Genomic DNA, 24,293 nt, shown 5'->3' on the forward strand with positions numbered 1-24,293 from the left:
TAATATGTTGTTGTATTCGGTTTGCCAGTATTTTGTTTAGTATTTTAGCATCTGTATTCATTAGAGATATTGGTCTGTAGTTTTCTTTCTTTGTGCCATCCTTGCCAGGTTTTGGTATGAGGGTTATGTTGGCCTCATAAAATGTGTTTGGAAGTATTGCTTCTTCTTCAATTTTTTGGAAGACTTTGAGTAGAATAGGAACCAAGTCTTCTTTGAATGTTTGATAGAATTCACTAGTATAACCGTCTGGGCCTGGACTTTTATTTTTGGGGAGATTTTTAATAGTTTTTTCTATTTCCTCCCTGCTGATTGGTCTGTTTAGGCTTTCTGCTTCTTCATGACTCAGTCTAGGAAGGTTGTATTGTTCTAGGAATTTATCCATTTCTTCTAGATTGTTGTATTTGGTGGCATATAATTTTTCATAGTATTCTACAATAATTCTTTGTATTTCTATGATGTCTGTGGTGATCTCTCCTCTTTCATTTTGGATTTTATTTATTTGAGTCCTTTGTCTTTTTTCCTTGGTGAGTCTTGCCAAGGGTTTGTCAATTTTGTTGATCTTTTCAAAGAACCAGCTCCTTGTTTTATTGATTTTTTCTATAGTTTTTCTGTTCTCTATTTCATTCATTTCTGCTCTGATTTTTATTATCTCCTTTCTTCGGCTGGTTTTGGGTTGTCTTTGTTCTTCTTCTTCTAGTTCCTTAAGGTGTGAAGTTAAGTGGTTTACTTCGGCTCTCTCTTGTTTGTTCATATAGGCCTGAAGTGATATGAACTTTCCTCTTATTACTGCTTTTGCTGCATCCCAGAGATTCTGATATGTGGTATTTTCATTTTCATTTGTCTGTATATATCTTTTGATTTCTGCGCTTATTTCTTCTTTGACCCATTCATTTTTTAGAAGTATGTTGTTTAGTTTCCACATTTTTGTGGGTTTTCCCCCTCTTTTTTGCAGTTGAATTCTAGTTTCAAGGCTTTATGATCAGAAAATATGCTTGGTACAATTTCAATTTTTCTAAATTTGCTGATATTGTCTTTGTGGCCCAACATATGGTCAATTCTTGAGAATGTTCCATGTACACTAGAGAAAAATGTATACTCTGTCGCTTTGGGATGAAGTGTCCTGTAGATGTCTATCATATCCAGGTGTTCTAGTATTTCGTTTAGGGCCACTATATCTTTATTGATTCTCTGTTTGGATGACCGATCTAGAGCCGTCAGCGGTGTATTGAGGTCTCCAAGTATGATTGTATTTTTGTTAGTTTTTGTTTTAAGGTCAATAAGTAGCTGTCTTATATATTTTGGTGCTCCTTGGTTTGGTGCATATATATTAAGGATTGTTATGTCTTCTTGATTCAACTTCCCCTTAATCATTATGAAATGACCATTTTTGTCTCTGAGTACTTTTTCTGTCTTGTAGTCAGCATTATTAGATATGAGTATTGCTACACCTGCTTTTTTTTTGGGTGTTGTTTGCTTGGAGTATTGTTTTCCAGCCTTTCACTTTGAATTTGTTTTTATCCTTGTTGCTTAGATGTGTTTCTTGTAGGCAGCATATAGTTGGATTTTCTTTTTTAATCCATTCTGCTACTCTGTGTCTTTTTATTGGTAAGTTTAATCCATTTACATTTAGTGTAATTATTGACACTTGTGGGTTCCCTACTGCCATTTTATAAATTGCTTTCTGTTAGTTTTGTATCTAGTTTGATTCTTCTCTTTTGTTTTTCTATCATTTGTTTTTGTTTGTTTGTGTTCCATACTTCTTTCCTCTGTTGCTACCTTTTTTAAGTCAAGTGTTTTTGTGGTGGTTTTTTTAAGGGTGGTTACCATTAAGTAATGAAAAGGGTACCTACCATATTCATTGTAGTACCCTATCTTATAAGTATTTCTGCACTTCATCATCCTTTGCTACTGTTAATCTCCATCCTCTCCCCCCTTTTTTTCCTTTGTTGTCACAGTTTAAGTTTGGTTTTATTGTGTTCTTGGTGGAGCTGTTACTTGTGGTGTTGTTTTCTTTTGTTCTTTGAATCTGGTTGGAAAACCCCCCTTAGTATTTCCTGGAGTGGGGGCTTTCTGTTGATAAATTCTCTCATCTTTTCTGTATTTGTGAATGTTTTTATATCTCCTTCATACTTGAAGGATAGCTTTGATGGGTATAGTATTCTTGGCTGAAAGTTCCTCTCTTTCAGGGCTTTAAATATTGGGGTCCACTCTCTTCTAGCTTGTAGAGTTTCTGCTGAGAAATCTGATGATAATCTAATAGGCCTTCCTTTATATGTTGTACTCTTCTTTTCCCTGGCTGCCTTGAGAATTTTTTCTTTGTCATTGGTTTGTGTCATCTTTATTATGATGTGCCTTGGAGTGGGTTTGTTGGGGTTAAGAAAACTTGGTGTTCTGTTTGCTTCTTGAATTTGAGGCTTTAGTTCCTTCCACAGGCTTGGGAAGTTCTCATCTATTATTTGTTTGAGTATATTCTCCATTCCATTTTCTTTCTCTTCTCCCTCTGATATACCTATTATTCTTATGTTATTCTTTCTGATGGAGTCAGACAATTCCTGTAGGGCTTTCTCATTTTTTATTATTTTTGAGTCTCTTTCTTCTTCTCTCTGTTGTGCCTCAAGTTGTTTGTCTTCTATTTCACTAATCCTATCTTCAATCTGGGCTGTTCTGTTTGCTAAGCTTGTTACCTCGTTTTTCAGCTCGTGAATTGAGTTTTTCATTTCTGTTTGATTTGTTTTTATAGTTTCAATTTCCTTGGTAATATATTCTTTGTGTTCATTGAGTTGTTTTCTGATCTCCCTATATTGCCTTTCTGTGTTTTCTTGTATATCTCTGAGTATTTTTAAGATTTCTATTTTAAATTCTCTGTCATTTAGCTCCAAGGCTTCCAATATGTTAAGTCTTTTCTCCATAGATTTTTCCACATCTATTTGTGTTACCTCTCTTTCTTTTGTATCCATAATATTCTATTTCCTCTTTCTTATCGGCATCTGAGGGTGGTCTTATTGATAGCACTAATTAGAATTAATAAAGAGTAAAAAGAAAAAAAAAAAGGTTAAAACACCCCACCAAAAAAACAGTAATAATTTATTATTTCCCCCTTTTTTTCTCTCTTCTCTTTCCCTCCTCTCCCCTCCTCAGGGAAATATCGTGCCTATAATGGAGGGCCTGATTTGGGGTGAAGAGTTCAAGGGGCAAAAAAAAGGGAGTAGGGACCTACTAAATGCAAAAAAAAAAAAAAAAAGGAAGAAAATCTTAGACAAGCATAAGATGATTTGCTTGTAAGTGATGGTCAACTAAGAGATATAATGAGAGGGATAAGAGGGAATCAGAAAAAAGGACCAAAAAAGAATAATAAAGAAGAAAAAATAAAAATAATAAGTAAAAATCTGTTGTATTAAGTGGAGCGAAGACTAAATACAATGGAGACCTTGGGTTGGGAGGACCCAAAATGCCACAAAAATAAACAAACAAGAGAAAAAATAAATAAAAACAAAAGGAAAAAAGAGAAATAAAGCCAAAAAAAAGCCTTGAGTCCCAAATTAACTAATTTGTTCGTGATTGAGGATTATATGGGAGGAAAGTAAAATGAGAAAAGAAAAAACAAATAGAAAGGAAAAAATAAGAAAAAGAGAAAAACGAAGGAAGAAATAAAATAGGAAGAGAAAAAAACAAAGTAAAGCAAGACAAAAAAAAAAAAACAAACAAAAGAGGAGAGAGTGAGAGTTAAGTGTTTTGGAGTATAACCTTAAAGGAGGGTGAGGATGAAGAAGAAAAATAAAATGCAACACTCATGGGTAGTGTAGTTCAAGAAAGGGGAAGCATAAGATGGGCAGAGAATAGAAGGACCGAGGTGGAGGAAATAAAGGCAAAAAGATAGAAGAAATAAACAACAACAACAACAACAAAAAATTAGTGGATCAAGTTGTAAAGTCTGTGGGTTTTTCTTGATTTTGAGAGGTTAACTTCTTCCTTTTTCTTTTCTCTCCCTCTTCCTGGTCAGTGACTCTGTACCCCAGGCTCTGCCCCTGTGTCACTCTTAGGTAGGGATTTGCAGTTGATGGGATTCTATGGCAATGTCATATAATTGGCTTTAGTCTTGCTGGAAGTAAAGGCTTGTTGGCGTTTGCAGGGTCCAACGATGAGAGAGTTTGCTTTCCTGGATTCTCTCTCCTAGTCCCCCCTTTCTGAATTAGCAGCCTGGTGATCCAGCTATAAGGCTGCAACTGCTTCTGCCTGGGGAGTAAGAGGCTCAAAGAGCTGGGAAATCCCCACTCTATCCCCACTCAGTGCAAGGCTTTGGGAAAGGCTCTGACAGTCAGGGCCTCCAGTGTAATCAGGCGGGGGTGGGAGTCAATTGTTGTCAAGGTGACTGTTCAGCGCCTAGCATTTAGTTGGACCTCTCAACCCAGGCTTTCCACACTTTGTAGCCTGTTTTTGCAGGGAAGAAGAGGCACTAGTCTCTGCTTACGACTAGTGTAGTATAGACCTTATTATCTGCCAAGTCCTTCTTGTTAGCGTTTATCCCTGAATATGGAGGCTCTATCAATCAGAAGTTGCCCCCCGCCCCTTTAGCGAGAGGCACTAAAAAATATCATGCCTCTTGTCTTGGATCGCTGAACTGAGAGAGATCTTATCAATTAGAACCGAGGGTGCGCAGATTTTATGGGTTAAGCTAATTTCAGTGATTGGGTCGCAGCTGTGCTTCCGAAGGTATTTTAGGCTGCCTGCGCGCGCCCCTCCCCCAACGCTTGATTGTTAGCTTGAATGGCTGGGTGAGGTGCCCCGCCCACGGAGAGAATCTCCCAAGCCTCTCCCGCTCGCCCCACCGCTGGTGGCTGGACCGCACCAGGCGCAGGATAATGGAGCCCCCTGGGTGTGCGGGCCAGCAGGGCACCCTGGGTACGTGGAATGCCCAAGGCACGTGCGCGAATGGGGCGCTCCGGCACCGGTGGCCGGCGACCCCCACTCGCAGTGTGCGGGCCGCTGGGAATGTCAGCGGTGCTCAACCGGACCGGGCGCGCGCGCGGCGGCGGCTCGTGGCGGCCGCTCGCGGTGGCGGCTCGCGGTGGCAGTTCACGGCGGCCGCTCGTGGCGGGGGCTCGCTGCGGCTCGCGGTGGCAGCTCGCGTTGGCCGCTCGCGGCGGCTCGCGGTTCCCAAGTATATGGGCTGACTCACTGCAGGCGCACTCCCTCGCGGCTTGAATGAGCGTCGCTGCTGCGGTAGCTTCCTCCACACCCTCGTCTCTCAGATTCAAGTGATAACAGTCCTTTTGCTTTCAGTTTGTGTGGAACTCCGGAATGCTCCGAGGATAAATTTTTCTGTTTCTAGTTGATAAATTTGTTGTGATTTAGGGGAGAGCTGTCAGACGCGCTTCTCACGGCGCCATTTCCGTGACGTCACTCCATGATAATATTTCTACAAAAGAATTCACAAATAGTTAAGGAAAATCTTACATAACAAACAGATTAGTAATTTAATCACCTAAACTTTACATTAAGCCATTTGTCTCCATGAACATAATACTAAAAATCTTATTTTGCTGATGGAGGAAACTTTTTATAATATTTATAGTCCAGAAACAAAAGAGATAGTATACACCCTAACATTACGGAAATAGTAAAATACAATCTAGCCTATTAGGCCTCTTAAAATATTTATTGTTATGCTATATTCTTCCAGGGGCAAGGCATATTTTTTATTTAATGCATTGCTCTAACATTGACCATGCATTTGTGCCAAGAATAAAATTAAGTTTGGTGTCTATTGTTGATGGAAATCACATGGCCCTTGATCCTTCACCCTTGATGGTTGTTCATTTCTGGAAAAGTGATTCAGGAAACCAATAAAAATGCATGCTAATCTCTACTATAGGGATGTCATTTTCCCAGAAAATTTTTTGTTTGATTTTCATATTAAATATATATTTGGGTTCGAGGGCATAGAAGGCCACAAGTAAGGGAGCTGATTGCCTGTTTGCCATCCAACCGTGTTTTCACAGGGCTTTGTGGCTCCCTCTGTAGTCTGTTTCCCACTTGCACTCAAAGCAGACAAAGGAAATACATAACAGCAGACAAGCAAACACTCAAGAATGGACTTACTTCAGTTTTTCATGCTGCTTTCCCTAATTATCATTCCAATTCTGGTTCATTCATTCAGTAATTATCACCAGGCGCACACTGCATGCCAGACAGGGCTGGAATGCACAGGGCAGAGAAGGCCTCTCCCCATGGGGCTTTAAGTCTGCTGGAGCTTGAGTGAGTGAAAGGTACAGTAGACCAGATAAATGGAAACAAGCACATAAGTGAGATCATTTCAAATAGTGACAAACTGTACGGAGAAATTAGAACACGCTAATGGGAGAGAGGTGACTACCACAGGGGCTGCTTTGGGTTGAGTGCCCAGAATAGTCCTCAGCAGGGGCTGATGACTGAGATGACAACTACATTTTGAGTGAATAATAGCGGTGCAAAGACATAGGAGTAGAGCATCCCCAGAAGACAAAAAGTATATGCAAAATCCTTGCAACAGAAAAAAACCTTGATGTGCTTAAGAAATAATGATTAAAAAACAACAACAACTAGGCTGGAGGTGGATATAGGTAGAGGATGAGTCTAGGCACACAGAGAAGGAAGGTGTCAGAGACCTGTCGGTACAGCAATAAGCTGAGAATTTATTCTAATCGCAAAAAGAAGCTATTCAAAGCATTGGAACCCAGAAAGTGATACATTCTGATTTCTATTTCTCGTAGATCATAAAAGCAACTTTGCAGACAATAGACTAAAGGAGGTAAGGAAAAGCAGGAATATCAACGAGGCAAAGCAAGTTGTTGCATTTCCACCTGCTCATGGTAACGGAGGAGATGAAGAAACTAGATCCAGGATAGGTTTTTGGATGTAAAGGAGACAGGACTTGCTAATGGGTGTGGGCAGTGAGAGAAAGGGGTGGTTAAAGATGAACCCCAGGCTTTGTTCTGAGCAGACGGTGGCTCCAGTAAGTCAAATGTGGTTGTCATACTATTCTACCCAATTAAGCTTATATGGAGGATAAATAGCAATGTCCATTTGGCCCTGCTAACCATAGGGGGAGATACTTCTTAGTCAACAACTTGGTCCTGGTCAGAAACATCCTCTGAGCATAGGTGAAACCCTATCAGAATTGATGTAACTGATAAAATATGACCTAGAACTGCTGCACTACACATAATCTATCAGAATAAAAACAAAACAAAACAAAAAACAACTCTTACCCTGAAGATAAGAAAACATTAAATGTTTGTGGGCAAATATTTTACAACTGAGATGTATTAGGCAATTATCTTCCAGAAGACATTGATAAAATTCTCTCAATAACATAAAACAGTAGTAACGGGTAATTGTATTTATTATCTCCATTTGCTTTGGTTACTCTCCGAAGTTAATTTTGTTCTGTCTAAATAAATACTTAAAATAAATTAAGTATACACTGCAAGTAGGTCAATGTTGTTAGATGTTGGGTCAAGACAGTTATGAGTTAGTTTATACTTTTAATGATTCTCTTGCTTCTTTCTAGCAAAGTAACCTATAAATTAAAACAATTGAGTTGTCTCTTGAAAATAGGACTAAGAATTATTTTCAAGAAAATAATATTCAAAGTAGGTTAACATACAATGAGTGCCATTATGAGCTGGTTTATTTTACATATATGTGTTTGTGTGTGTTTGTGTGTAGTGTGTTTATTAACACAGCCAGGCTAACCTCAAGTTAGATGAGATCATTTATCAGGAATAAAAAAAGGTCTTTATTCAACCTTCAAGGTTTATGCTTTCTCAAATCAAGAGAGAATATCATCAAAGGTGATAGACACTTGGTGATGACAATAAGGAGTTGAAAAAAGATAACATCAAGAACCACCAATGTTTTAGATTTTGCATCCCAAAAGCATTATTTCACTGCATTGGCCATAATGAACACATAAATGTCCAGGACTGAGAGCAGTGCGGTGACATACAAATTTCTGTCATGAAGAAGGTAGTTCTTCTCTCTCTCTCTCTCTCTCCTTTCTAAAAAAATGAATAAATAAAATTAAAATAAAATTAAAAAAAAAAATGCCTGACCTGTGGTGGCGCAGTGGATAAAGCGTCGACCTGGAAATGCTGAGGTCGCCGGTTCGAAACCCTGGGCTTGCCTGGTCAAGGCACATATGGGAGTTGATGCTTCCAGCTCCTCCCCCTTCTCTCTCTCTCTCTCTCTCTCTCTCTCTCTCTCTCTCCTTTCTAAAAAAAATGAATAAATAAAATTAAAATAAAATTAAAAAAAAAAAAAAGAAGGTAGTTCCCATTAACTTTGAAATGCCCATGTATGCCCCAGACATCCATCACAATTACTTTGCAAACTTGTATTCTGGTACATAATTTAAATCTATTCCAAACTCTGGTATTTCACTGCATGGCATTTTGTGACCATGCTCATAGGACCAGAGACTGTATTTACAAACAAAGCTTTAAGACGGTCACACTAAAGAGAAAGTTTGATCAACTTAACCATCATATTTCATCCCTACAACTGAATGTTTGACAGATATACATAAGTATTCAGGCAATCATGTGATGGCCCCATATTCCTGGATCACTCAGAATAAACAAATATGGCTGAAGCAGAGCCTGATACCCCCTTTTTCGTCATTTGTAATATGGATACACACTGAGATTCTGAAATGGCAAAAAAAAAAAAAGCATAACTTTAGGTTTCATTTGTTAAAGTTATAAACCAATCTCTTTCTGTGGTTTGTAAAATAACAGTAGACAATCTCTTCCTAAACAAGTTCCTTTTTCTAAATGTAAAAGTGACTTTTAGATCTCTTGAGTCATCCTTTCTCATCACAGGTTTCTATTTGAGTAAATGCAACTAAGATATCTAATGAATAAGCAAATTATCATCAAGCTAGCAGAATATCTAAAATCTTAGGAAGCAAGTTTCTAGAAATGAGTTTATTCGTAAGTTCGTTCTGCAGGCCTCTACTCTATCAGGTCTTAAGAATACCTTCAGGAAATATGGTAGCAATCATGCAATGCCTTTGAAACAGAAACACCAGACTCTGATAGAACTATCCATCTAGTGGGAAAGACACAACACACACAGCAATTGTGATAAAAACACATAAATGTCCAGGACTAAGAGAGCGGTGCGGTGACATACATATTTCTGGCATGAAGAAGGTAGTTCCCATTAACTTTGAAATGCCCATGTATGCCCCAGACATCCATCACAATTACTTTGCAAACTTGTATTCTGGTACATAATTTAAATCTATTCCAACTCTGGTGTGCATTTTTTTTTTAATGTTCATACTTTCACCAAGGAAGAGAACAATACAAGGGGAGGAGAGAGGAAGTTGGCTGAGGTGTCTGTTCTCTAAAGGTGCCAACTCAGAAAACAACAATAACAAAAACCCTCAGTACTATGTCAGTTACTATGTTTCTTTTTTTATCAGTACTATTTCTAATATTATTAAGAACCATCTCCAAAACCTGCACCAAATATAATTGAGACTTCTATATTTTGAAATAAAGATCAGTATTTCCTAAATTGCGTTTCTCAGAAGAGTAACTCTGTGAAATATTTCTATTAATATTATATCAACTTTTAAAAGAAAAGTTTCAATGTCAAACATGTTTGCAAAGTGCTGGGTTAGTCCTTCAGGGAATATTTGCGGGACTTCCTCAGAGCCTTTAATATGATTTCTCCAATTACAGGACATATGAATTGCACAACTGACATAAGTACAGAATTATCTTTGTCTCAGTTCATTAAAAACTAATTTTTCTCAGGGGTGCAAATTTAACTCATAAGAGATGACTAGAGTGGCTAGAATTCACTCAATTGTCATTTTGATCAAGTCAATTTTAAACCAATAACTATTTTGGGTTTTTTTCTTTTTCTTATTTTCTTTCCTTTTCTTTTTTCCCTCCCTCCCTCCCTTCCTTTCTTCCTTCCTTCCTCTTTCCTTCCTTCCCTCTGTTTATAAGACTTGTGAAACAGACAGATAACACAGCGCCAGTTTGCTTGAGGTTAGAGCAGTTATAGAGTCTTCCTAGAAGGTATAGTATTATTGGCACTGATGTCATTTTTCTGAAGACAGATATATTCTGAGATGGTGATCCAGGTTCTAATGGGACAGATGACTAAAGGAAGATATAAATTAATTGAGGAACCTGTTTAGATCCAATACAAACTTTTAGTTTGTTTTTCCAGCTGAAATAAGAAATTAGCCCTGGCCAGATAGCTCAGTTGGTTCGAGCATCGCTCTGAAGTGCACAGGTTGCCAGTTTGATCCCCAGTCAGAGCACATATAGAAACAAATAAATGTTCCTCTCTCTTTCTCTCTCTCTCTCTCTCTCTCCCCTTCCTCTCTAAAATTAGTAAAATAAACATTAATAAGAACCTAGTCTGACCTGTGGTGGTGCAGTGGATAAAGCGTTGACCTAGAAATGCTGAGGTCGCCGGTTCAAATCCTTGGGCTTTCCTGGTCAAGGAACATATGGGAGTTGATGCTTCCAGCTCCTCCCTCTTCTCTCTCTATGTCTCTCCTCTCTCTCTATCCCTCTGTCTCTCCCTCTCCTCTCTAAAATGAATAAAAAAAACAACAACAAAAAAAACACAAATGACCCTAGTCATTAAAAAAAAAAAAACCTAAACCAGTGTACTCTATAATATATATACACATAGAAAAATATATAATCAAGGTAGTGGTTCATACTTATTCCTGAAGGAGATATCTGGATTCCAAATAGGCTAGAAGGCTGACTTACTGAGACTTATTTTGTTATGCATCAGACCAAGAATTCAGTATAGCAGGACCCTGTACGGATGACAGTCTGAATATTGACCCCACCTACTGTTTCCCTTCTATCAATCCACCCCTTCTCAGTTGTTCTTACGATGGTGTGACTGAACAGCATTTTGGTTTGAGTAGCTACCAAGGCTAGATTAGGGTGTATAAAGTGAGGCACTCACCTCAGAGACAAAATTTAAGCCAGGGCCAAAATAGTAAAAGAAAGACAGAAAGCAATAAAAGAAAGAAGTAAAGGAGAAGGGGAGGAAGGGACGGAGGGAGGGAGGGAGAAAGAGAGAAAGGGAGCGAGGGAGGGGGGAGAGAGAGAGAGAGAGAGAGAGAGAGAAAGGAAGGAAGGGAGAAGGAAGGAAGGGAGGGAGGGAGGGAGGGAGGGAGGGAGGGAGGGAAGAGAAAGAAAGAAAGGAAGAGAAAGAAAGAAAGAGAAAGAAAGAAAGAAAGAATATTTTAATACATTTTCAAAGTCAAAATTAATGTAAAAAATCTATGATGAACAAAACATCAAAATTCTAAATAAAGGCAGATTCACAATGCTATTTTCCCCGTGGGCTCCCCCAGAGCTTGCAAGGCGCTGGGCAATGTCTCTTTCATCAGCATCTCCCTGGCAACACTCTGTCAAGTCTTGCACCTGAGGACAGTGACTTTGCAGTAGTTGAGTTTTACATTTTTACATAACCTCTATGAACCAGCACCTTTGAACACAAACGGGTTTAATTCAGCCATGGCAGGTGTCATTTTGTCAAAAATCATTAAACAGTAGTTAGATTAAATTGATTGTTTTCCTACAAATTTATTTGTGAATAGACATACCCTATGTGACAAGATCAATGAAAGAACGTAAACATTGCTTATTAATGTACTGATGGAAACTTCAAAGCCCGAGAAAGTGAACACAAGGTCAAAGAAAGACTTCCAGGTTTTGAAAACCTCCAAGCTGACTTTTCTTCTCAGAGTAAACATTTCTTTTTGGCAAATAAAAAGTAAAAATCATTACACTAACTTTTCTTCTTTTATAAATACATTAGGCTTATTTTCATTTTTTTTATATTAGAATGAGAGATTTGCTTAGTTTTGCCCAAAATAAATTTTATGAAGCATTATTCTACTGCCCTCTATTGTTATACAGTGAATTAATAATGTCCTTGAACACAGGGTGAAATACAGAATACTATATCTTTCACAAAGTGATCATGTATATCTGTGTTCTGTATATTTACTGATAACCTAGAGTATTTCCTGGAATGCAAAACATATGTGGTATGCTTTGGAAATTCAAAATCCATTAGAAAATATTTTTATTTTGGCATACACAATTCAGCACACAATTGAACATATTATTAAGGTTTGTTAAAATGAGTTTATTTATTTTAATAAAAATACAGATGCATTTAAGAACTGTGCAATATGTAAATGTAAAAAGAGAATAAAAGCCACCGAAATCCTATACCCAGAGGTAAACACAGGTGATATCTGAGGCCCTACTTCCAGAATTCACTATAAACAATTTAATTTTTTTTTAAAAGTCACAAAAATTCTTAAGCAAATATCGTTTTTACACAATCTAAATGTATTTTCTTTCTTTCTTAATTGGTTCTTTTTAATAATCTTATTCTTGCCTGACCTGTGGTGGCACAGTAGATAAAGCATTGACCTGGAACGCTGAGGTCGCCGGTACAAAACCCTGGGCTTGCCTGGTCAAGGCACATATGGGGAGTTGATGTTTCCTGCTCCCCTCTTCTCTCTCTCTCTCTCTCTCTCTCTCTCTCTCCCCTCTAAAAACTGAATAAAGTCTTTAAAAAATAATAATAATTTTATTCTTCAACTGACTAAGCAAATCTCCCATGAGGACATGTGCTAGAAGGAATAGTACTTTCACAAAAACTACAAAATAATAACCTTGAGCAACCTATGACAAGCATACATGAAACAACCTACTAAGGAACATGTATGGCAGCATGGCCTTGTAAGAATGATTCACAGCTAAAGAAATGAGGCCGTGGCTGGGTGCTCAGTTGGTTAAAGCGTCCTCCCAACTAGCCAAGGTTGAGGTTCCATCTGGGTCAGGGCACATACAAGAATCAACCAATGAATGCATCAATAAGGGGGACAATAACTCAATGTTTCTCTCTCTCTTTCTCCCTTCCTCCCTTTCTTTAAAAAAATTAATAAAATTTTTTATAAAAAGAAATAAAAATGCAGAGGAGGTAAGGAAGTGTTGCTGTCACCAGCTGAGAGGGTGGTTACGAAAGGTTTCTCCATTCTGGAGAAAGCTGAATGAAAAAGGGACAGGATGGTATTGCATATGCCAGGCGAAATCTGAGTAAAGGTACTGATGGGTTGTACCACAATGAGAATGAGTATGATTCTTACTGAGAATAGTAAAACAAATAAATAAACAGTACAACAACAATAATAAATTGATCTGCAGGAAGGGGTAAAGGTAGAATAGGAGGAAGAAGGGAGAGGGAGAGAGATGGGGGAAAGTCAAGAAGAAAAAAACAATCAACAAGGATGGGAGGAGGGGAGGATCACTGGGAATCCTGAGAAGTAAAATATTCATATATTCAGATAGGTGTGTCACTTTCTTGGATAAAGAGTACAAGCTAATAAAAATGCCATTAATGCAAAAAGTAAAACTTTAAATTCAATCTTTAACACACCCAGGCAGACACTGAATTTAGAGCAGGTGAATTATAGGATGAAAATATAATTTGGCCTTGGGGTGGTGTGTGCAGGTGCACAATAAATAAATGTTGACATTACCTAATCATGAAAAATGGTATTTGTAATAACACATAATTGCTAATGATAATCTTCCTATAATTGTAATGTACGAGATAACATTTCCAAAACTCCCTAGCCTGCTTAATCTGTCTGCTATGCATATATCCATTTATTCATAGAGCAAACATCTATTGTATATCTTATGTGTGAGAGGCATTGTTCCAGCGCTGACAAAAAAAGTGAAGGTTATTTCTTTATATATGTTCTTGGGCTGCACTTTATTCCAAAACACATTTAAGGCAAGGAAGTATGATTAGTATATGATTATCCCTATTAAGAAGGTTAGAATGTTAGAAGGTGAAGGTAGACGGAAGTAACAAATTAAAGTAAAATTGGGAAGTCAGTCATCCTATGGAAGCTCAAAGAAGGTTAAGAAGAATGCCAACTTGCTAAATTGAGGAAGTCTTCCTAGAAAGTACAGCATGAAAGGATACATAGGATTCTAATAGGCAGAGGAGACATACACACACACTAAGCACTGCCCATGTAAAGTGAAGTTGTCAACATAAAACAGGATGGTTTCAGGAACAACAAAACATACAAAGTGACTATAGCCTAAGAGGAGTGTAGGTTGGTAGTTAGTGGGGGATAAGGCTAGATTTGCCATGTTGGATGATGTTAGAAAACTGGGGAGTGTATATATTGAAGGTTAAGAATACCATATAAAATTTGGACTTTATTTTCTATGAGAAAAGGATTTCAGGTCAACATAGAAAGAAAGAATTAAATCAGATTTTACAAAGGAATGCTAACAAGAGTATAGAAATCAAATATAGATATAACAGACGAGAGTTAGAGACCATAGAGAGTGCTATTGCAAGACTCCAAGTCACCATGACCAAGGCATAGTTGAAGTTTTTATGATAAAGAAGAATGCAAAATTAAAAGAATCAACCAGATGTAGTGGCCAATTTTATGAGGAAGAATGAGAATAAGGAGGTGGTGAAGTAAGATAAAATCTCTAGCCTTAGTGACCAAGGAGTCATTGATGTTACAAGAATCGCTGAGTTCAGAAGGACTACCAATCCAGTTGCTTTGGCTATGGTGATTTATTCTGGACTGTTAGGATAGTCCAATGAAAATGTTACACACAGAACTATAAATAGGGATGAAAGGATATAAGGGCTGCAGGTACAAATTTGGAGGTCATCTTCAACAAAATTTTAGGTCAGGTCACTGGATTGAAAGAGATTTTTCTGGGAGAGGCTGCTGAGCTGAAGAAATTAAGATTTAAGATACAGCCTGAGAAATATCTATACTTTAAAGCAAGTAGAGGAAACAGAAGCATGAAGAAGATGCTACATTTATGATATATTGTTGATAAGTACTGCCGGTAATTAAAAGAGACATTCTTATTATATTATTTTATTAAGAATAAACAGGACCTCAAATAGCTAGCGTGATTTTATCAGTGGGCACTACTGTAGCTGTTGACTTATGAAGAACTCCGAAACAAAGTGTGTCTTAATTCTCCTAAATATATGTTTTGTTTTGTTTTTGTTTTTTTGTATTTTTCTGAAGCTGGAAACGGGGAGAGACAGTCAGACAGACTCCCGCATGCGCCCGACCAGGATCCACCCGGCACGCCCACCAGGGGCAACGTTCTGCCCACCAGGGGGCGATGCTCTGCCCCTCCGGGGTGTCGCTCTGCCACGACCAGAGCCACTCTAGCGCCTGGGGCAGAGGCCAAGGAGCCATCCCCAGCGCCCGGGCCATCTTTGCTCCAATGGAGCCTTGGCTGCGGGAGGGGAAGAGAGAGACAGAGAGGAAGGAGGGGAGGGGGTGGAGAAGCAAATGGGCGCTTCTCCTATGTGCCCTGGCCGGGAATCGAACCCGGGTCCCCCGCATGTCAGGCCGACGCTCTACCGCTGAGCCAACTGGCCAGGGCCTGTTTTGTTATTTTTAAATGAAATTATCAGGCAATAAAATTGAACTTTGGGTTTAGATTTCTGTGCATTTTAAAGTATACATTTGTGTAAGGATCACCATAATCAAGATTCAGCACAGTTCTACCGCACATACACGAAAATTCCCTCCTGCTTCCTCTCTTTGTAATCATACCCCTCTTCCACACCAGCCTCTAGCAACTACTATTCTCAATCACCTGTTTTGCCTCCTTCTAGAAAGTACTATGAATTTATTATATAACCTTTAAAGACTGGTGTCTTTTACTCAGCATAATGCCTTTGAGATACATGCATGATTTTACATGCAACAACACTCCATTTTTATTTTTGAGCAGTATTCCACTGAATATTTAAATCAATAAAAGTCACATGCGTACAAAAGCTTATGCAGTCACTAAAAAATCAAATGGAATGTTTGGCTTCCATTTCTTGGACAGACTGTAGGAAGGAATGATTGTAGGAAGGAAATCTGTAAGCCTGAAGGTAAGAGGTGCCTTGTAAATAAATATTATTATTCCCTCAGGCTCTGAAGAGAGGTTTCGGAACATCAGCCAGAGTTTAATTAGAGTCTCCGCACTGGTGAAACTGTCTGGCTGCTGGAAGAACTGTCCAGCAAATGAATTGCTGAAAACCAATGTGGCATTTATGCTGTAATTAGTGCAAATAAACCTGTAATATTATAGCAGACCTATGACTTCTACATTTTCTTTCATATCACTGGCTGCTCCAGAGCCGTGGAGATTTTCCAAAAAGATAACAAATAGTAAATGCCAAAGATACGTCTTTTTTCTTTCCTGGAAGTGACACCACGTATCTTAAATCTTAAAATTCAAGTACCTCATTTTATAAAGACAATACTTTCCATAGAGCTAGAACAGTTTCAAATGTTATATAAGAACAAGTGCTGGAGCTTAAAGGTTCAAAATAAAATACAGGTCAGAGAGCCGAGTTGACATAATAAAATATGTCTTCCTCAAATCCTGATACTGTTTCAATTCTATCAGGTATAATTTAAGCAATAATATTCATCAGACCTTTATCAGATCTTTATGTAGTGAAAGATTTTCGAGTAAACAAGTAAAATGGAAATTTAAAACAATGATAAGAACTTATATTTACAGATAAAATTAATGTTACCTTTATTGTGTCTGTGGCTTTTGTGAAAAATATAATGCATTTCATTGAATGTATTTATTTTCAATAGAATTTTATTGGGGTGACACCGTTTAACATAAGTATACAAGCTTCGGGTGCCCAATTCTACAACACATCTCTGTACACCGTATTGTATGTCTATCTCCCCCAAGTCAAGTCTTCGTCCATCACCATTTATCCCCTATACCTTCACCTCCTCCCCCACAGCAATCACCACACTGTTGTGGCCATGAGTTTTTTTTCTCTTTCTTTGTCCTTTTTTCTCTATCTATCCACCCCCTAACCCAACACCCTCTCCCATGACAGCTGTCAGTCTGCTCTCTATGGATCAGTCTGTTTCTCTTGTTTCTCTTTTGCTTGGTAGTTCATTTTGTTCATTAGCTTCCACATATGAATGAAATCATATGGTAGGTATTTGTCTTTCTCTGCCTGGCTTTCTTCATTTAGCGTGATGACCTCTAGATCAGTGATCCCCAGACCGGTTTTTGGGCCACAGACCGGTTTAATGTCAGAAAATATTTTCACGGACCGGCCTTTAGGATGGGACGGATAAATACACAAAATAAAATTTTGCGACCGGCGTAAAAACTGTAGTATTTTAAAATATAATTGTCAAACTTACGAGACAAGTGTCAAGAGTGAGTCTTAGACGGATGTAACAGAGGGAATCTGGTCATTTTTAAAAAATAAAACATCGTTCAGACTTAAATATAAATAAAATGGAAATAATGTACAATAAGTTATTTATTCTTTCTTTGCGGACCGGTACCAAATGGCCCATGGACCGATACCAGTCTGCGGCCCGGGGGTTGGGGACCACTGCTCTAGATCCATCGATGCTGGGGCAAAAGGTAAGACTTTCTTCTTTTTTATGGTATAATAGTCCATTGTGTAAATGTACTGCAGCTTTTTCATCCACTCATCTGCTGATTGGCACCTGAGCTGTTTCCAGATCTTGGCTATTACAAATAATGCTGCAATGAACATAGAGGTGCATATATGCTTTTGAATTAGTGTTTCTGGATTCTTAGGAAAAATTCCCAGAAGTGAGATCAGTAGGTCTAAAGGAAGTTCCATTCTTTTTTTTTTTTTTTTAAGATAACTGCATACTGCTTTCCACAGTGGCTTACCAGTCTGCATTCCCATCAAAAGTGCACGAGGGTTCCTTCTCTTCACACGCTTGCCAATACTCATTGTTGGTTGATTTATTGATGAGTGCCATTCTAACCGGTGTGAGGTGACATCTCACTGTGGTTTTAATTTGCATTTCTCTGATGGTTAGTGATGAGCATACTTTATATATAGTCAATTGGCCATCTGTATGTCCTTTTTTATTGATTTTAATTTATTGTGTTTACATAGATTCAAGTGTCCCACCAAATATATCTCCCCCCTCATCCCTGTGTTTACCTCTATATCCACCTTGTCCCCCTCCCCTAATGTCTTTCCTCCTTCCCTCTAGGATTTGCTCTATACGCTGTGTTATGTATATATAATTTTACTTATATCTTTAGAAGAGTGTCTTTTTCAGATCTATAGATTGTTTGGGGATTTTTTTAATGGTGAATTTTATAAGTTCTTTATAAATTTTGGATAGTAACCACTTATCAGATATATCAGAGACTATGTTCTCCCATTCAGTATATTGTCTTTTCATTTTGTTGATAGTTTGCTTTGCTGTGCAAAAACTTTTTAGTTTGATGTAGTCCCATTCGTTTATCTTTTCTCTCATTTCCTTTGTCCAAGGAGATATAACTGAAAAAAAATATTGCTGTGAGAAATGTCCAAGATGTTACTGCCTATGTTTTCTTCTAGGATTTTTAGTTTCATGTCTAACATTTAAGTCTTTAATCCATTTTGAGTTTATTCTTGTGTATGGTTTTAGAAAATGATCTAATTTTCTTTTATTGCAGGTATCTGTCCAATTTCCCCAATATCATTTATTGGATAGACTGTCTTTACCTCATTGTATGTTCTTGCCTGCTTTGTCAAATATTAATTGACCATAAAGGCGTGGTTTTATTTCTGAGCCTCTGATCTGTTCCTTGTAATACTAGTTTGGTGGTAATAAAACCTTTCAGCTTTTACTTGTCTGGGAAGCCCTTTATTTCTCCTTCAATTTTAAATGATTTTCTGGGTGAAGTAGTTTTGGTTGTAGGCTCTTGCTTTTCATCACTTTGAATATTTCATGCTAATCCCTTCTGACTTAAAATATGTCTACTGAAAAGTCAGCTGACAGCCTTATGGAAGCTCCCTTGTAAGTAACTAACTGCTTTTCTTTGCTGCTTTAAAGATTCTTTTTTTTTGTCTTTAACTTTTGCTATTTTAATTGTGATGTGTCTGGGTGTGGGTCCACCTTGTTTAGGACTCTCTGAGCTTCCTGGACTTGTCTTTCTCCTTGACAGGTTAAGGGAATTTTCAGTCATTTTTTACAAACATTTTCTCAATACTTTGTTCTCTCTCTTCTCCTCCTAGTACCTCTATGATATGAATGTTGTTACATTTTATGTTGTCCCAAAGGTCCCTTAAATTCTTGTTATTCTTTCACTCTTTTTTCGTTTTGATGCTCTGATTGGGTGAGGTTTGTTTTTTTTTTTTTCCTACCTTGCCTTCCAAATCACTGATTTGATCATCTGCTTCATTCAAACTACTGTTTATTCCTTCCAGTGTATTCTTGATGTCAAATATTGTATTCTTCATTTCTGACTGGCTCCTTTTTGTGGGTTCTATGTTATTTTTTATGCTATTTCTCTGTTGAAGTTCTCACCTTGTTTTTTGAGCATCCATATAACCATTACTTTCAACTCCATTTTAGTTAGCTTTTTATGGAGATTCCTCTTGTTCCGTCATTTGGGGCCTGTTTCTTTTCCTCCCCACTATAGATGCCCCTTTGTCTTCATTTCTGTAAGTTAGATAGATCTGCTGTAATTCCCAGTCTTCACTGGGTAGCCTTATGTAAGGTGTTCTTTGGGTCCAGTAGTATAGACTCTGATGATCTGAGCTGTGTGCTCTGGAAATGTCCCCTGTGTGGGTTATGTGGGCCCTCCTACTGTATTTGAGTCTTAATTTCTATTGGCCTGTTTGAGCTGTGTGCTCCGGGAGTGTCCCCTGTGTGGGTTATGTGGGCCCTCCTATTGTATTTGAGTCTTGATTTCTATTGGCCTGTTTTGCGTAGGATTGCCCCTCAGGCTGGCTGACTGTGAGCCTCTACCTCAACCAATGTATGCAAGCCGCTGTGCAGGTGCTGACCGCAGGGAGCAGATTTGCTGCACCGAGTAGAGAGCTCTGCCCAAGAATGATGGCAACTATAGTCTGGGAGAATGACTCAGCACCAGGATTTTAGCAGTTGCCCCCGTGTCTCTCCCCACTGCCAACTCTCCTCATGTGACTCCAGTCACTCAGCCCTCCTCTGCCAGAACCCAGGGTAAGTGGCTGCGAAGATTTTTGCATTGTCCCTTTAAGGTAGCGCCTGAGTCTCTGCAGACTGCCGTCTCTTTCTGACAGACAGAAACGTTGATGCTTTCCACAGCCAAATGCTACGTGGGTGCCTCTTTCCAGATCTGACGCTCTAGGCTAAGGAACCAGCTTGGAATTTAGGCTCCTCCCTTTGCAGGGGGAATCCCCCCGCTGCGGAGATCTACCACTGGAACCTTAGCCACCTCTCCTGAGAGCGGGGTCGGCTCACTGTGTCTCCACCCTTCCTACCAGTCTCCATGTGGCTTCTTCTGTGAATCCTCGGTTATAAGACACCTGTTAATTTAGTCTTGAGTTGGCTTTTCTGGATGATTGTTTTTAAATTTAGTTGTAACTCTAATTTGGTCCTGGGAGGAGGTGGATATATCACCCCTGTACTCCGCTGTTATCTTGGATCTCTCATCATCAAATTTACTTAAATTATATTTACACAGAGAAATGTTTCTGACAGCTTTAAATCAAACTTCAGTGTGGTATCCCTTAAAATACACATCTAAAAAATTGCTGACCTTAACTTTTTTACACTGAATAAAAGCCTAATTTTCCTTTAAAAGAGCTTTTTATTAATCAATATTTAAATGAAAATGCCATTTCACATTAATATCTTGCCTGTGGCCAAAATTCTGGTTCTCATTACCCATGTTACTGTTTTCCAGGGATATTTAGAGGAAAAATGAGGTATCATATAGTCTTTTAAACTTACAGTGCCCGTTTACAGAAATGATTGTAATGTTTTACACGCACTAGAAAGCGTAGACAGAAATTACTCAGTCTCCTCCATTTTCTGGTGATGCTTCATCATTGCAAAGAGGAAAGAAAAGAGAGAACATAATTTGAGCAAGAAAGTAAGGCTCTGCATGCTTTTAAAAAAATGAGAACAAGAAAGAGAAGAGACGTGCTTTTGAGCTATTGTAAAGGAAACCAAGCCGGGCCAGTCAAACAGAGTGAGTGGTCTCAAGAGCCAGCCTCGATGCTTGCAAAATGTCAAAAGGCAGCGAGCGAGGAACATGGCATGAGATTTAAAAGGAGCCTGACGTGACTACAATTCATAAGGAGATCTGAGGCAGGGACAGTTCTTCTTCCCTTCCTTTTCTTTTTTTTTTAAGATACATTTATTTATTTATTTATTCATTTTTAGAGAGGAGAGAGAGAGAGAGAGAGAGAGGAGAGAGAGACAGAGAGAGAGAGAGAAAGGGGAGGAGCTGGAAGCATCAACTCCCATATGTGCCTTGACCAGGCAAGCCCAGGGTTTCGAACCAGCGACCTCAGCATTTCCAGGTCGACGCTTTATCCACTGCGCCACCACAGGTCAGGCCCCTTCCTTTTCTTCAAGTATATAAGCTTATTATACATGTAAACAAATACACCTATGATTATATATATATATATATGACTAGGATATGAAAATGAACAAGAATTACACCTACATAGTCACAATTGTTAAGTGAATGCTAAAAACCGAGTCATCAGTGCCAATTAAGTAGGGAAATTGGATGGCTTGAATACTCTCTCAGAGAAAGCATCCATGTTTCAGCACAATATTTTGAGACTGATTTTTATTAAGCTCTATCTTTTATTATAGGTCAGTTCTCAAACTGAACCAGTATCATCAACAACACTTGGGAACTTAGAATCGGAAGTTCACAAATTTTCAGGTTTCACCCCAGATGTACTATTGAATCAGGACCTTTTGCATCGGAGAGTTCAGCAATGTGCATTTTAATCCACCCTTCAGTGGATTCTAATGCAAGCTAAAATTTGAGAACCATGGGTCTAGGAAAAACCAGGACACATTGGTATAATCTAGAGGTAGTTTTACATTCATTTGTTCATGTGTTTATTGGATCAGGCACTACAGACACTGGGAGAAAATCAACATGATTCTTGACCTTGTGACGTTTATAATCTAGAGGTGACAAACAAAAAGTGAGCAAATAAAAAAATAATTAAAGATGTGTTACACAAGCTAATTAAATAGGGTAGTAGACTAGAAATATTAGGGAGAGAACTATTTGAAACATCAAGATCAAAAAAAGGTCTTTCTAAGGAGGTGATACAATGCTTGTCAAAATCTAACCTGTGGATCACCAACATCAGCATTCCTTAGAAATACAGAATCTCAGATCACTCCCCTGACTTCTTGAATCAGAGTCCGCCTTTGAACACAGTCTTCAGATATGAAGTGATTCAGAAGAACAATAAGAAGTACTAATGTAAAGTCAAAAACAAGCAAACAAAAATCTACCTAGATGGTGGAATGGTTTGAAGCAGTCAGGTACATATTCAAGTGCAAAGGCCCTGTAACTAGGAAAAGTTCGTGTCCCTTTTAGAGTCTCCATGAAACTCAAACTTTCCCTCCCATCCCACCAGAAATAGTCTCAGCAGCAGCAAATGAGGAAAGCTACTTCACCATTCACTGTTACTAATGATGTAAAACCATGGTCCATTGGCATTCATTTTTTCCCCCAGTGAATCCCAGAATATCTATTATAAAAAGTATCTGTAAGTAAATTTAATTTCCTGACCCTTTTTTTTTTGTTTTTTTTTCTGAAGCTGGAAACGGGGAGAGACAGTCAGACAGACTACTGCATGCGCCCGACCGGGATCCACCCGGCACGCCACCAGGGGGGGAGCTCTGCCCACCAGGGGGCGGCCCAGGCCATCTTTGCTCCAATGGAGCCTTGGTTGCAGGAGGGGAAGAGAGAGACAGAGAGGAAGGAGGGGGTGGGGGTAGAGAAGCAAATGGGCGCTTCTCCTATGTGCCCTGGCCGGGAATTGAACCCGGGTCCCCCACATGCCAAGCCGACACTCTACTGCTGAGCCAACCGGCCAGGTCCTCCTGACCCGTTTTTACTTGATGATAAAGCTATGTGGTCAGGTTCTGGTTACCTTCATGACTGAGGTTATATATAACTCTCATGATTAGACTGACTTGTGGGAAGAGTAATAATTCCTTTAAATAAATTTTTAAGGTCAATTCAAACACTTCATTTGACTACTTAGTTGATACTGCAATAATTTTTTTGTGATAAATTTTATTCTCATAAAAGAAAGACTCTAGCTCAGAGACAGAGACTGATAACTTATAGGAAGTTAATTTATTTCAACTTCCGAGTTCAGTTAATGTGATATTTAGTTGTTGAACAGAGATCACCAATAAGTCATGCAAATGAGAAAGAGAACAAAAAAGTTGGAAAATAATATTAACAGTTCCACCCATGTGACTACTATGAGATATCTACAACTGAGCAAGCACTATACTTGTATTTAAACATTTAATACAAAATAAATCCAATAAGAACTGTGCTCTCCTGTTTGTCAGGAGTATACACTAAGAGATAAATAATTTTCTGAGGTTTATACAGTAGAAGACAAGGATAGGGCAGTGTGGCAGGGGTTGGGGTGGGTTTTTGACCAAGTGGCAGCTGTATGACTCCAAAAAACTATTTGAAATATAGTGTTTTCCCAATTTCACATAGTATTGTACTTCTTTAGGATATTGCTATATCCAAGTATAATTTGTACCAGTACTGTTTTACTTACATGAATAAATTTCACTTTTTATCACTCTCATAAATGAAAAAAATAATTCTATCGATAGAAAATACACTAACAATACATTAAACAAAATAATATTATTAATTCTATCTAGACACTGTTGGTTATCTGATTCTGTGGACTATTAATTTTGCAGGCCACTTTAAAAAATAAAAATTACTTTGTGTTTAAAAAAGATAGCAATGATCACCAGACTAGTGCTTTCTCCTGGGGAAAATTCTGGTTTGACAAGAACTGAAAAGCGAGTAACTTTCCCACCTTCAATGTTATTTAAAGCCAATTCTATAAACCACTAAAATTATCTCATAGGGTCAGAATTGAGCATCTTATAATCTGAGAACTATAATATGATCTTTATGTTCAGATGTAAAAAAGATTTTTTTCTCACTCAATTCCAAGAACTAGACTTATTTCTTGGTTAATAAACACCGTGTCAAATAATTAAATCATTTTAAGCAGAAATCTATTGAATATCCAGTGTTACATATTCAAGTCAAAGAGAGATATTCAGATTAGAGGATCCTTGAGCTGTGGGTCAGCTCTCTTGTCCTGCACACCATTCTGGACAGTATTACACAGAGATTAAG

The 24,293-nt window shown here is 38.3% G+C and overlaps 1 non-coding gene across 1 annotated transcript; it reads right to left on the minus strand.

The window, feature by feature from the left end:
- Positions 1–15,424: 15,424 nt before the first annotated feature.
- TRNAV-GAC (transfer RNA valine (anticodon GAC)) lies at positions 15,425–15,500 on the minus strand. Its single transcript has one exon. It is a non-coding gene; the product is annotated as a tRNA-Val (tRNA).
- Between the last annotated feature and the right edge of the window lie 8,793 nt (positions 15,501–24,293).

This window comes from Saccopteryx bilineata, chromosome 4 (genome assembly GCF_036850765.1).
Source record: "Saccopteryx bilineata isolate mSacBil1 chromosome 4, mSacBil1_pri_phased_curated, whole genome shotgun sequence".
Classification (NCBI taxonomy): domain Eukaryota; kingdom Metazoa; phylum Chordata; class Mammalia; order Chiroptera; family Emballonuridae; genus Saccopteryx; species Saccopteryx bilineata.